This window comes from Suncus etruscus, chromosome 20 (genome assembly GCF_024139225.1).
Source record: "Suncus etruscus isolate mSunEtr1 chromosome 20, mSunEtr1.pri.cur, whole genome shotgun sequence".
NCBI classification, from domain to species: Eukaryota; Metazoa; Chordata; class Mammalia; order Eulipotyphla; family Soricidae; genus Suncus; species Suncus etruscus.
The window spans coordinates 29,696,407-29,708,568 of record NC_064867.1 but is presented as its reverse complement, the minus strand read 5'-3'; the positions used below and the strand labels follow the sequence as shown (position 1 = coordinate 29,708,568).

Genomic DNA, 12,162 nt, shown 5'->3' with positions numbered 1-12,162 from the left:
TGGTGGAGCATGAACTGGTAGAACAACCATTTTTGGGGGGGTGTGGGGAGGCCCTGGAACCTTCCAGGCAGGGCACAGGCCACTCCCAGAAATTCTCAGCCAGGCAAGCAGGAGGGCTCAGAGCTTGGGCCAGTTATGCTAGGCACCACCAGGGTCACAGCAACAGTACTGAGAGGTACTGAGAGGCCTAAAGGGCCACAATGAGTACTGGGATGTGGTGCCAAGTATTGACCTTGGTTCCTTGCACATGCCAGGGATGCATGCAAGCACGCACGCACGCACGCACACGCACGCGCGCGCACACACACACGAGATCTCTCCCCCACCACGGATAGCAGTGTTTGAAATAGGGTATCTGCTGAAGTGTAGAATTTTCTGTATTGAACAATGTCCCTCAAAAATCCATGCTCGGGGCCGGCGAGGTGGCGCTAGAGGTAAGGTGTCTGCCTTACAAGCGCTAGCCAAGGATCAGGACCGCGGTTCGATCCCCCGGCGTCCCATATGGTCCCCCCAAGCCAGGGGCAATTTCTGAGCGCTTAGCCAGGAGTAACCCCTGAGCATCAAATGGTGTGGCCCGAAAAACCAAAAAAAAAAAAAAAGTCCATGCTCCAGGGCCCGGAGAGATAGCACAGCGGCGTTTGCCATGCAAACAGCCGATCCAGGACCAAAGGTGGTTGGTTCGAATCCCGGTGTCCCATATGGTCCCCCGTGCCTGCCAGGAGCTATTTCTGAGCAGACAGCCAGGAGGAACCCCTGAGCACTGCCGGGTGTAACCCAAAAACCAAAAAAAAAAAAAAAAATCCATGCTCCAAGTCCTAATCCTCAGGACGTCAGATTGCAACTCCTGAGCGCCGCCGGATGTGGCCCAAAAACCAAAAAAAAAAAAAAAAAAGGTCCCAAGTGCATAACAGACATTATAATAAGATCAGGACCCAGAAGAAAAAACATGAACTCTCAATGACAAGAATATCACCAAGGGGCCGGGCGGTGGCGCTAAAGGTAAGGTGCCTGCCTTGCCTGTGCTAGCCTTGGACGGACCGCAGTTCGATCCCCCGGTGTCCCATATGGTCTCCCAAGCCAGGAGCAACTTCTGAGCACATAGCCAGGAGTAACCCCTGAGCATTACCGGGTGTGGCCCAAAAATCAAAAAAAAAAAAAAAAAAAAAAAAAAGAATTTCACCAAGACGGGTGGGGAGGAGGGAGATTTGGGACATGGGTGATGGGAATGTTGCACTGGTGATGGGTGGTGTTCCTTTTATGACTGAAACCCAAACACAATCATGCATGTAATCAAGGTGTTTAAATAAAAAATAAATAAATAAATAAATAAATAAATAAATAAATAAATAAATAAATAAATAAATAAATAAATAAATAAAAAAGAGTTAAAAAAAAAAAAAAGAATATCACCAAGAAACAAATAACCCTGTCCACAACTTACTGACTCTTGCATTAAAGAAAATTATTCTTCTGGGGCCGGGAAGGTGGCGCTGGAGATAAGGTGTCTGCCTTGCAAGCGCTACCAAGGAACGGACCGACCGCGGTTCGATCCCCCGGCGTCCCATATGGTCCCCCCAAGCCAGGGGCGATTTCTGAGCACATAGCCAGGAGTAACCCCTGAGCGTCAAACGGGTGTGGCCCAAAAACCAAAAAAAAAAAAAGAAAATTATTCTTCTCTACATTTTTTCTTTTGGGGGTTTATTTGGTGTTAGGACCACACCCTGCAAAATACTCAAGGCTTACTTCCTGGCTCTGTGCTCAGGAATCACCCTAAGTCATGCTCAGGGGGACTCTATGGGTGCTACATACAGAACCTGGATCAGTCACAAACATGCAAGGCATGTATCCTACCTACTGTACTATACTACAGACCCAAGATTCCTTTTTTTGAAGGGTGCGGTGCCCACACCAAGGTGCACTTAAAGACTCCTGGTGGTTGGGGCTGGAGAGATAGCATGAAGGTAAGGCATTTGCCTTGCATGCAGAAGGACGGTGGTTTGAATCCTGACATCCCATATGGTCCCCCGAGCCTGCCAGGAGTAACCCCTGAGCGCCACCAGGTGGACCCCCCCAAAAAAAATAAGGGCTCCTGGTGGGCCCCAGAGGATATCATTTGGGATGCCAAGGATTGAATCCAGGTCAGCCATGTGCAAAGCAAGCACCATGCCCACTATACTATCGCTTCAGCCTCCAGATTACTCTTTTTTAATCCACCCAGTCTGTGCATTATGTTATGGCATGCTAGTGGATACACATACAAATCTTAAAACTCAGTCTTCACACTCTTCAATATTACTAATAGAAGCATTTATTTTATTTATGTATTTATTTATTGTGGTTTTTGGGTCACACCCGGCAGTGCTCAGGGGTTTTTCCTGGCTCCGTGCTCCGAAATCGCTTCTGGCAGGCATGGGGGACCATATGGAACGCCGGGATTCGAACCGATGACCTTCTGCATGAAAGGCAAACGCCTTACCTCCATGCTATCTCTCTGGCCCCACTAATAGAAGCATTTATATATTAGAGGACTCTCTTTCATACACACACACACACACACACACACCCCTCTCTTTGTACACACTCCCATACATGAGACCCAGGTTGAATCCCTGGCTCCAAATGGTTTCCTGAGCACAGCCAGGAATAGCCCCTAAATACCACTGAACGTGATCCCGAAAAACCAAAACCATGGGGCCAGAGAGATAGCATGGAGGTAAAGCGTTTGCCTTTCATACAGAAAGTCATTGGTTCAATTCCCGGCATTCTATATGGTCCCCTGAGCCTGCCAGGAGTGATTTCTGAGCAGAGCCAGGAGTAACCTCTGAGCACTGCTGGGTGTGACCCAAAAATCAAAAAACAAACAAACAAAAAACCCCACAAAACCATAATAAAAATTGCATAAGTAAAGGAGTGTTTACTATATGGTTCCACTCACACAACATCCAAGTTAGGCTTATATATAGTGTTTAGAGCTGGAGAGGTGGCTCAGAGGGCTAGAAATGGGGGGAGGGGAGCGATAGCACAGCAGGTAGAGCATTTGCCTTGAATGAGGCCAACCCATGTTCAATCCCCGGTAACCCTGAACAACGCCAGGAATGATCTCTGAGCACAGAGCCAGGAGTAATCCCTAAGCACTCGTAAGTACTTTGCCCCCCCAAAAAACTCCAGAGGGCTGGAGAGTATGCTGCATTGGGGAAACCCAGCTACAACTCCTAGCACTCCACAGTCCCTGAGTACTTCTAGGAATGACCTGTGAGCCCCCATTGTGGCTCAAAAAAAAAAAAAAAAAGCAAAATCATTAAAGTTGGAAGCCAGCAGGCTCATAACCCTAGAGAATGAAGAAGCGAATGACTTGACAGGGGCATCTAAATTAATGAAAATTTCCAAAGTTTCATCTTTTATTTGGCTTCAGAGGCTTATCTAGCAGTGCTCTAGGGACAATGAAGTTTTAGGGTTCAAACTCAGGGCTCCCCCATATAGAGACTGAAGCTGCAGTCCTGGCAGCACCTCCCTAGCCTCAAATAGTTCCCTTTTTGGTGTGCTTCCTTCCAAAGTATACTTGATTACAAACTCAAAGTGAACTAAAGCATTAAAGTAAAAAAAAAAAAAAATCACTTAAGGACAAGCAAGTGAGAAATTAAAGAAAGGTAAGGGTGCTTTCTTCTCCAGTGTCCCCTTTACTCTGTGCCTGGCTGCAGAGAACCTTCCATGGCTGACAGGCACTTGCAGAGGGCAGCTTGAATGAGGGGCCAGAGGGCCAAGACAGAGCCAACAGCTTGAAAGAACCAGACAGTGGTCCTTCAAAGCACCTCCATAGTGAAGCCTCACATCTTGATTTTAGGGATGGGTTTCTTTAAAGAAAGATATTAAAGTAACACAGAGGAAGAAAATTACCTAGTTAACACTTTGGTCTCCTCTGGTGAGTGAAAAACAGCAACAGAAAGAAGTTTATAATTTTTTTTGTTTGTTTTTTGGGTTTTTTTGGGTCACACCCGGCGGTGCTCAGGGATTACTCCTGGCTGTCTGCTCAGAAATAGCTCCTGGCAGGCATGGGGGACCATATGGGACACCGGGATTCAAACCAACCACCTTTGGTCCTGGATCGGCTGCTTGCAAGGCAAACGCCGCTGTGCTATCTCTCCGGGCCCTGAAGTTTATAATTTTATTTCATTTCACTGCTCTCAGCTCAGGGGCTCTTCCTGGTATGATGCTGTGGGGTCAGGGCGAGGGGCCCATGTAGTTCCAGGGGCCAAAACCCTGTAGGCTGTATGCAAAGCCTACACTCAGCACACTGAGCTATCTCTATAGCCTAGAAATGGCACTTTATTTTATTGTTTTGGGGCAATGCTCAGGGCTTACTCCTGGCTCTGTGCTCAGGGATCACTCCAGTGGAGTTTGGAGGACCATATGGGGTACTAGGAAACTGAACCTGGGTCAGCTGCAGGGAAGGCAAGCACTTGACCCACTGTATGATTGCTGTACCCTTTACTTTTTTTTTTGGGGGGGGGGGGTTACACTCAGGGGTTACTCCTGGCTATGCGCTCAGAAGTTGCTCCTGACTTAGGGGACCATATGGGGCAACGGGGGATTGAACCGCAGTCCATCCTAGGCCAGCCACGTGTAAGGCAAACACCTTACTGCTGCAACACTGATCGAGCCCCTATTCTATTTCCTTGGGTCACACCCGGCAGTGCTCAGGGGTTTTTCCTGGCTCTGTGCTCAGAAATTGCTCCTGGCAGGCACGGAGGACCATATGGGACGCCGGGATTCGAACCAATGACCTTCTGTATGAAAGGTAAACGCCTTACCTCCATGCTATCTCTCCGGCCCCCCTATTCTATTTCTTAATTAAATTTGTTTTTGTTTTTGGACCCTACCTGATGGTTTCAGGGTTCTGTGGTCCTGGAATTTGAACCAGTCACAGCTGCAGCCACATTCAAATCAAGTACCTTAGGATGTACTTAGGATGGACTGCAGTTCAATCCCCTGGCATCCTATATGGTCCCCCAAGCCAGGAGCAATTTCTGAGCACATAGCCAGGAGTAACCCCTGAGGGTCACAGGGTATAGCCCCCTCAAAAAAGTATTGGGGCCGCGCGGTGGCGCTAGAGGTAAGGTGCCTGACTTGCCTGAGTGTTACTGGGTGTGGCCCCCCCCCAAAAAAAGAAGTACTAAAAGACAATTATATATGCAAAAGTATATATAGCATATATATACACTTATATATAAGTATCTAAAGAATATGGAAAAGTTCCTACAGAAGCTTTCATGGTCTTTAATAACCATCAATAAATGGCATAGGTCAGAGAAATTAAGGGTGGCTCTTTTGGCTCGGGGTGAGGGGAGGAAGAAGATTTGGTCACAACTGGAAAAGCTCAGAGTCAATCCTTCCAGTGTTCAGATCAAATGCCAGAGATGTGAATGCATTAAGGCCAATATTATTTCTCTGGTCCCTAAGAGTGACTCTTAACCTGTGAACTGCCAAGATGAACCATTTTAAGGGGGGGTGGATGTGGAGGGTTCCCTAGATTTGTAAATGCTCAGAGAAGTGTTTGTAGAGTGACTACCGTTCCTAAAACTAGTGTTTTTTAAATCTGTTACAACTGGATTTCTTAGAAATTAACTCTAAGGACCTTTGTCACGTACTCCCAAACAACTAAAAAGTCTGGGCTAGACGGTACAGCAGGTAAGGTGCTTACCTTGGTTCAATCATCCCTGGCACCCCATATCACCCCCCAAGCCCTACCAGGAATGATCCTTGAGTGCAGAGCCAGTAGTAAACAAACCCTGAGCACTGCCAGGTGTGACCCCAAACAAATTAAAAACAGAAAAGCTAAAAAAAAAAAAAAAAAAAAAAACCTAAAAAGCTCATTAAATGGAAATCAAAATTTGCAAAGGGGATGTTGGGGGGGAAGGCACACTGGTGGTTCTCAGGGTTATTCCTGGCTCTATGCTCAGGAATTACTCTTGGCAAGCTTGGGGGACCATACAGGGTGCTGGAGATTGCAAGGCTTGCAAGGCCCCAGGGGTAATTCCTGAGTGTAGAGCCAGGAGTAACTCCTGAGAATCTCTGGGTGTGCCCCAAAATGAACCAAAAATAAATTGCTCACAAAGACAAGCAACCAAGCATGTATGTGAGGCTGGCTGTCTGGAGAAGGCTAGTCGGAAGCAGCCTTGTACTGGACAGGGAGGGGTCCTTGAATCCCTTCACCAGCAGACAGACAGACAGACAGACAGACAGACAGACAGACAGACAGACAGACAGACACACACACACACACACATACACACACACTTACACACACACACAGCCCGACACCGGACAGATGCAGCTCCCTTCAAGCGCTTCTGCAGAGCGGATCCCTACCCAGGCAAGCAGTCCCCGGCTACCAGGAAACCGTCACCAGAATCAGCCTTATGTATCTCCACAGCAGTGATGACATCACCATCACCAACTCGGAGAGCACAGGCGGGCGGTCCCCGCACCCAGCACTGCATCTCCAGGCAAATTAAAAGGCCAACACAGTATGTCACCGCTGGAACCGGCTCCCATCTCTTCCTCCCCCACAGAGACATTTTGCAAGTAGCTATTCTTAAATTTGTTTTTGAAATCACAGCCTGGGAGTACTAAAATTGAAACTAGTTGGAGATACTGCTAAGCCAGTTCTGATTTCACCCAGTACACCACTGGCTTTACCTGTGATTCACAGATCATCACAGGAACCACAATCACCATTAAGAGCCTGCAAACATAAATGCCACCTATTTTTTTTTCCCTGTCGGATGTCCTATGTGGGAAGGAAAAGGCTGAGACCAGAGGGAAGATATGGGAGCCAATAACTTAAAAGAGATCCACACATTGCAAATATTTCTGCAGGCAACTACACTTAGAAAAGGGGATAGTGCATGACAGATACAAAAAAATAAAAAAGGATGGTGAGAATTCGACAGCAACCTTAAAGACGGGAGCAAAGCAAGCAGAAAGCCCAGGGCTCCAAACTGTGTCACACACAGATGTTGATTTCTTTTTTTTTGTTTTTGTTTTTGGGTCACACCCAGTTGTGCTCAGGGGTTACTCCTGGCTGTCTGCTCAGAAATAGCTCCTGGCAGGCACAGGGGACCATATGGGACACCGGGATTCGAACCAACCACCTTTGGTCCTGGATTGGCTGCTTGCAAGGCAAACACCGCTGTGCTAACTCTCTGGGCCCAGATGTTGATTTCTTGCCGATTCAGAGGATGACAGTGTTACTGGGAATAACCATGCAAGGTTTTTGTTTTTGTTTTTTTTGGTTACACCCACTGGTGCTGGGGTTGAGTGGTGGTGGTTATTTCTGGCTCTGTGCTCAGGAATCACTCCTGGCAGGCTCAGAGAACCATATGAAATACTGAGGATCAAATCCAGGTTGGCTGTGTGCAAGGCAAGCACCCCACGCACTGTACTATTTCTCTGGTCCTGACTTCCAATCCTCATCAGTTGTATGCACTGACTTATGCAGTTTACTATAGGAAAGTTGGTAAATCCCAGAAACTCCACTAACAGATACATGGTCTAGGCTTGTTACAGAGAAAAATTAAAAAGTAAAATTTAGGGACTTTTTTAAAGTAGTGAAGATTTACCAAAAGCCACTGAAATAAACAGAGGGGTGGAAGAGTGTGACAACATTGAACCCCTAAATTATATCCACTCCAGTCTACAAGCTCAATAAGTGAAACACATACACAGCACACATTCCTTTTTTTTTTTTTTTTTTAACTTGCTTCACTTGGCAGTGGAACCAGGAATCAGCTTCAAAACCAGAAGAGACTCTAAAACAAACTGTTAAGGAGTTTGTGGAGACCTAGGCAAGACTGTCCTGTGCTGCGTGGTTGCTAATAATTATCTGGAGGAACAGACCGACAAAGCTATTTTCAAAGTGTCTTCTACATTCTGTCTGTGTTTATTTTTTTTTGCTTTGTTTGGTTTAGTTTTTGGGTCACTCAGACCCAGCAATGCCCAGGGACGAAACCCAGGTTAGTTGCATGCAAGGCAAATGCCTTATCCACTGTACCATCTCTCCAGCCCCCATTCCACCCTTATTTGTTTATTCACACAGCTCCACCATGAAGACAAAACTTGTGTCCCACTTTTGCTTGGAGGTGGGGCTCACATCCATCGCTTCATACAAGCAGGGCTAGAGCTTACTCACTTAAAGAAGGGGACCAGAGCAGTTGGGGAAGCAGAGTATCAGAGGATTTTATCTGGTATGATACTGGTACTGCAACCACAAATTTTCCTCATCAGCTGAAGTAAAAAAATCCAGAGTGTCGGAGAGATAGCACAGCGCCGTTTGCCTTGCAAGCAGCCGATCCAGGACGAAAGGTGGTTGGTTCGAATCCTGGTGTCCCATATGGTCCCCCGTGCCTGCCAGGAGCTATTTCCGAGCAGACAGCCAGGAGTAACCCCTGAGCATCGCCGGGTGTGGCCCAAAAACCAAAAACAAACAAAAAAAAAAAAAAGAAAAGAAAAGAAAAAAAAAAAATCCAGAGTGCCAAATCATGATTTAGATCAAGAAGCACCACAACAAATAACATGGTACAAAACTGCAAATCGGGCCCAGAGAGATAGCACAGTGGTGTTTGCCTTGCAAGCAGCCGATCCAGGACCAAAGGTGGTTGGTTCGAATCCCGGTGTCCCATATGGTCCCCCGTGCCTGCCAGGAGCTATTTCTGAGCAGACAGCCAGGAGTAACCCCTGAGCACCGCTGGGTGTGGCCCAAAACCCCAAAAAAAAAAAAAAAAAAAAACTGCAAATCATAAAGACTCCCCTTGAGTAAACAAAAAAAAAAGTCACAAAAGTAAAAGAAACAAAAAACCAAAAACAACCAAAAGAAAAGTAAAAGAAACAAATTTAGTATTGAAGGTTATAATTCACGACTTGATCAATTATAAGCCGTAATGTTATTTTCCCAAGAAGACGTCTTGCTCTTTTCAAAAACAAACTATATAAATCCTATTGTTATAGTTAACAAAGAGAGCTCAAAGGCTGAAGTGCATGTTTTGCATGTGGGAGTCCCAGGTTCAAACCCTGAAACGCTTGATTCCACCCCAGCAATGTAAGAAGCTTTTATTGAGCGCCACCAAGATTTGGCTCCAGTGCCCCACACCCCCAAACCAAATGGACAAAGCCTTCAAGTTAGCCAGAACCTAGACTGGATTGCTAACTTCACTTTCCTGGACAATTGAGACTCACCAGATAGGTTTTGTTTTTGTTTTTTGGCTATCGTTGAGGATACTCGGGCTCATTTCTGGCAGGGGTATAGGGTGCCAGAGATGAACCCAGGTTGGCTGCATGAAAGGGAAGTGCTCTAACCACTGTGCTATCAACTCCAGCATGCTCTCCCAGGTTTGATCCCAGGCACCACACCCTCAGGCCCTTACACTAAATCACTGACCTGGCTTGGGGAAAAATTGCCAGCAGGGACCTCTGGACCGCCCAAGCAATGCTCAGAAGCCCACCCCACTCCCCAAAACTCCTCTTTCCAAAAATCTCAAGTTTGCCGAGCCAAGCCATTCCACAAGAGAATTCCTGGCCATGAACACTCAGCATTTAAAATTCCTTGAGGACAGGAACCTCCTATCTCCCTGAGTAATGGCCCAGATACACGGTAGCAACTCAAAACATCTGATGAATGATGGCAAAGGTGTTCCTCAGTCACTCTTCTCTAAACTGCAAACATTCTTGAAGGCTATCAGACTGATTACTCACAACTGATCATCCCAAACAGCAAAGGAAGTTAGAAGACAACATGTTGTGAAGTCTAAGAGCTTGGGCAAGTACTTCACAACTCCTTTCCAGTTCAGATTCAGATCCGAACTCCCAACACTGAGGAGGGAAACGACTAATAAGGAGACTCGATTAATCCTTGAATGAGAAGTCATGCGGGTGAATCAGCTGCCTTAAGTCACAAGGAAAAAAAAGACAAGAACTTGTTCTCTGGGATCGAATGAGCACACAGGGTATCTCCAACAGGAAAGCATCAACTTAACTTTTAGCTAATGCTGAAGGTTTTGGGAAAAGTCCACCCAAGCAGAATAGCCAGCCTAACGCAGATGATAAACAGCTGTAGGTGGACAAACCTTTTTCAAACCTCAATTAAAAGCACCATGCCAGAATTTCAGACAGTCGGAGCTCTTCACTTTTTGGCACCGTACTACGAAAACATGATACAACTAACTGCCAACACAATAGCTGCTGGCTTTCAGGCAGAAACGGACAAACAGAAATGGTTACACAGAGCCAGGCTTTCCAATGCAAGAGAATCAAGTGGCAAAACAGAACAAAACAAACAAACAAATCACAAGTCTCAGTGATATCTAAGAGCAGTTCAAAAACACAAGGCCAAGTCCAGTGCTCCCCCAAAACACACAAACATACACACAAGCTGAGGGCCTGGGCTTGCCACCCCCCAACTCCATCCTTATTGTCTGCATGGCCTCAGCTACATGTCTTAACCTCTGTATTCTGCCAGACCCCCCTTCTTTGTAAGGGAACATGAACATGGCTCTTCAGGGAGACCTGGTTAGGAGAATTAACCATCTCAATATCTATGTTAAGAGACCGCCATGCGACTCTGCACCCCCAAACCCCAATGCCTGTGCTATAGGATCATCATTCTGATCCCACTTTGGGGTCCACTTGGACCCAATAAAATAGCACAGCACGCATCGCCTGCAGCTTGAGCGCTGGATGCAATGCAATGCAATGGGCCCAACTTGAGACCCACAGCTCCAGAGTCCTCTGCACCCCTCCAATCAGTTTGAAAACTTCTCTTGACTCTTTTTTCCCTCGGGACAAAAAGCTCCCTGTATCCCCCCCATTGCTGGAGGCGTCGCACAAACACATACACACACACAAGTGTGTTTGTGGGCCAAGCGCTGGGGCACGTGATCCAGGCTCCTGGCATTGACTCAGTGAGTGGCCTTTGGGGTGGGGGGGGACCTTGGACATCAGCAGGGTCAAGATAGGGGGTGCCCCAAGCGTTTCGATCGTGCTGCAACCCGTCAACTAGACCCCACCTCGACCAGGCCGTTGCGGGTTCGAATCCCAGGGCAGGATTCACCCGATGACCTTTGACCCCTCCAAGGCCAACCGACCTGGGGGTCGCTTCTGGTGGGGGTCTGAGCATTGTCAATGTCCCCCACGAAATCCAGACTGCACCCCGAGTCTGCCCCGATTCCCCCAAAAGGGCGATCAGGCCCTCCAAAGTGGGGGGTGGGGGCCTGGGCCTGCTTGCTTACCACGGCCTCTGCGCTTAGGGGGACGGTGGGGTGGGGGAAACTCCAAGCCGGGCGCTTCTCGAGGGCTTCCCGCCGATGCAGACAAGCGAGGGGAAGGCAGAGACACAGGCCGAGGCCACGTCGAGGTTCCTGGGACGCCCTCCAAGCCTCCAACGCCGCCGCTACCGCCGCCGCCTCTGGCTTTCTGGCCCAGACTCCGGCTCGGCTCTCCACTTCCGCCACCACCGCCCGCCCCGACCGGAAGTGCCTGTCACGAGACGCACGACGTCGCGGCTGCGTAGGCGGAAAGCCCCGCCCCCGACGCACGTCACGTTCCGGTTCGCCTCGGGGCTTGGGCCAGGTCACCGCGGCGGCGGCGCCAAGATGGCCGCCCTCTTACTGGGGGCCGCCATCTTGAATGGAGTGCCGTACAAGGAGAGGAGAAGGTTGGACGTCGAGGCCCACCTCTCTTTCTCTCTCTCTTTGGCAATCTTCTGTTTTCTCTGGAATAGGGAAATCCAGGGAAAGGGGAAAGGGGAGCGTCGCTTCTCTCCAAAAAGACTGGGATCAGTCATCCGAGTATTTTCTATTGCCTTGCCCCAAGTTTTTCCGTGATCAACAAAAGCTTTTCATTTTCCCTTGGAGATCTCTGGAGTGGTGGTTGGCAAGACCCATGGTTCTTTGACTTTGACAGTAATGTGAAGAAAGACACAATACACACACACACACACACACACACACACACACACACACACACCATATAATATGTTATATATCTCGAGCACCTACTGTGCATCCATACAACTCCTTTGAATCGTCCTCACTAATCATTGCTTTAACCATTTAGGAAAACACTGAGAAATAGCACAGCGGCTAATGTGCTGACCCTTTAGGCACCCGACCC

General features: G+C 47.8%; 1 protein-coding gene across 1 annotated transcript in view; it reads right to left on the bottom strand.

Moving 5' to 3' along the window:
* RAB7A (RAB7A, member RAS oncogene family) overlaps positions 1-11,501 on the bottom strand; it is a 51,491-nt gene extending 39,990 nt beyond the window's left edge. Inside the window, exon 1 of the mRNA XM_049766549.1 lies at positions 11,280-11,501. The gene's annotated coding sequence lies outside the window, so the exon portion shown is untranslated. The remainder of the gene's footprint in view (positions 1-11,279) is intronic.
* Between the last annotated feature and the right edge of the window lie 661 nt (positions 11,502-12,162).